Source organism: Globicephala melas, chromosome 1, assembly GCF_963455315.2.
Source record: "Globicephala melas chromosome 1, mGloMel1.2, whole genome shotgun sequence".
Taxonomy (NCBI): domain Eukaryota; kingdom Metazoa; phylum Chordata; class Mammalia; order Artiodactyla; family Delphinidae; genus Globicephala; species Globicephala melas.
In genome coordinates this window covers 98,947,016-98,950,098 of record NC_083314.1, presented here as the reverse complement: position 1 = coordinate 98,950,098, position 3,083 = coordinate 98,947,016, and positions in this window count along the sequence as shown.

Below are 3,083 nucleotides of genomic sequence, written 5' to 3'. Positions count from 1 at the left end.
TAATATAAACCACAGTGGATTAAACCTGATCCATACTATCTTCCTCTGAAGTATGATATGATGTATAAATGTTGCCACTGTGCCTCCACTAACCATAAGCCATCTTTCTTTCTTTCTTCCTTCCTTTCTTTCTTTCTTTCTTCATTGGGTTTTCATTGCTATGCAGGGGCTTTCTCTAGTTGCAGAGAGCAGGGGCTTCTCTTCTTTGTGGTGCGTGGGCTTCTCATTGCGGTGGCTTCTCTTGTAGCAAAGCATGGGCTCTAGGCGTGCGGGCTTCAGTGGTTTTGGCACACGTGCTCAGTAGTTGTGGTGCACGGGCTGAGTTGCTCCACGGCAGATGGGATCTTCCTGGAACAGGGCTCGAATCCGTGTCCCCTGCATTGGCAGGTGGATTCTTAACCATTGCACCAGCAGGGAAGTCCCCATTGTTTTCTTTTGTATGTATTAACCCCTACACACTACAAGAATGGAATCCTGTTATCTTGGGCTGGCTGGGGATATTGTGGCAGCTGGGAGTTTTGTCTGTGTTACAGCACAAGTTGTCTTTTTCTTGTCAAATGTGTTGTCTAGTTTTCATACCGTGACAATTGTTTTTTGTTTGTTTTTGTTTTGCGGTACGCAGGCCTCTCACTGCTGTGGCCTCTCCCATTGTGGAGCACACGCTCTGGACGCGCAGGCTCAGCGGCCATGGCTCACGGGCCCAGCCGCTCCGTGGCATGTGGGATCTTCCCGGACCCGGGCACGAACCCGTGTCCCCTGCATCATCAGGCGGACTCTCAACCACTGCGCCACCAGGGAAGCCCCATGACAATGTTTTTAAAGATGCTTTCTGTATACTTTATCTTGGATCTGATAATTTTTCAAAGAATTAAAAAATATTTAACCCTTCAGCTCATAAACCAGAGAACCTCATTTGTCAGGTACCTCTGAGTTTATATGTACCTACATGGCAAATTCCCATTTATTTGAGAAATATTCTAGGATCCTTAGAAACTCTAGTGTGGAAAATAATAAAAGCGAAAGGAACTTTTGGTTTCTGAATAAATATGAATGTCATTTGGCTTACCTAAACAGGAAACGAGTAGATTTTTTTTTAGATTTTTTTCTGGAGCCTCTAATACTAACTTTTTTTTGCAAGCAAAGGAATTGAAAGACAGAAAATTGAAAACTCAATTCTTCCTGGATTTCTTCTTAGAGTTTTCTCATAGGTTGTAACTAAGATACAACAGAGCTTAGTTTCTGGACATGATAACAACAGAGGATAGTTTTTAAGTATCAGTTAAACCAAGGTAATGATAAAGCTCATGTTAGGTTTTTTTTTTTTTTTTTCAATACTTTAAAGAGAAGTCTTGTGTGACTTTTTCTTTCATGTCAATCACTGCAGAGGTGTGAGGGAATATTGATGGCTCTTCCCACCCTCTCACGCTGCAGGGACAGGCTGTGGCAGAAAAACAGCACCCTTTAGGAACACCTCCTCCAAGCCCACGTGCTCCGCTCTTCAGTTCTCCTACTGAATCCTTTTCCACCCTGCCGTACATCTTATTCATATTCAATAACTCCTGATAGAAAAACTGATAAGTCGGTAGTGTGTATATAAACTGAATTTCCCAGCTTTGCTTGGACCATGGTACTCACTAGAGGAATGGAAAATCAATTTAAAACAATAAACAGGGAAAGCAGAAAGAGTAAACAAAACGTGGAAGGGCACGGCTTGTTCTGATGAGTGACTAAGTAGGCAGCTTCCCGAGAGAGCTTTAAAGAATGATTTTTTAAAAGCTATTCTTCCCTATCAGTTCCTAACTGGAAAGCAGACAAATTTGTTTGAACAGAGTGTTGATAATTAGGTAAAACATAAATATATGGGATTTATTTTTAAAATGCCAAAGAGACTATGTTATTCCAATAATCATAGTCTCTGAAATGGACATCTACTGCTAAATTTTAAAATAAGCAACTTATACTCATTCATATCCATGTAGATTCCTCATTTATAAATTAGATCCATAGACTAAATCCTTTAGGCATTGTGTGAAACATAAATTTATTTCTTTCCTTAACTGTCATTTAAATTTATTGTAGGATAACACCTGTTACAATTTTTAAATATCTAACCTGCTTTAGGGAGTCACGCCACTAATAAGCATGTTGCTGCTTTGTGTCTCTTGGTGTTTTCTTTCCAGGTTAAATGCACACCCCAGGAGAACAGACCACATTTTACTCTTCCATTTCCCATGCACTTAATTAGTGCTTAATAAATACTGAATTGATTGAATTATGTGAATGTGTGAGAAGTCGATATAAGTTGCCATGAGATGACAAACGTCAGACATCACGTGGGTAGAAATTTATGCTCAGTGGAAAGAGCAGGGGGAACCTTGAAAAATGAACTCCTTGTTCAGGAACATAGTAGCAACATGACCTTGAGGGAGTTACTTGACTTTTCTGAGGTTCAGTTTCTTTAACAAAATGAAGATAATAATAAGTAACTTGGGATTCTTGCAAAGATTAGAGGTAAATGATTTAAAGAGGCCGCATGAGGCTGCCCCGCAGCCCCTGAATTCATGATGCTATAATTCCCACTTTAAAGATGAGAAGATTGAGGGGTCAATGTTGAAGCAACTCTCCCACCATCACAGCACCATTAAATGCTAGGGCCTGGTTTCAAACCCAGCTTTGTCTGACTTTGTATGCAGTGCTTAGAGATTCCCTATATTGCTCTGGCTCTTGAATGAACACGAGGGGATCCAAAATGAAGGTAGGTAACAAATGAGAATAGAATCTTTCAAATTTTTTGACCATGACCCACAGTGTTACATTGTACACCCTGAATATACACAACTATACAAAACTGTTGAATTTTGCCGCATATGCTGCGCTCAGATATTTTCTACTCTATTTCACGCTTTAAAAAAATTCTGGTTCTAGTGAGCTGAGCAGCCCGCTGGGGAGGTGTCATAGGGGTGTTAAGGACATCAACACCTCAGGCACAAGCCACCTGGCAGCAAGGACCACCCCCTCACAATGAAAGTGAGGGCATGGCCTCAGCCTCTTCACCTGGTCACGGTCCTTGCCCTAGTGGTCTT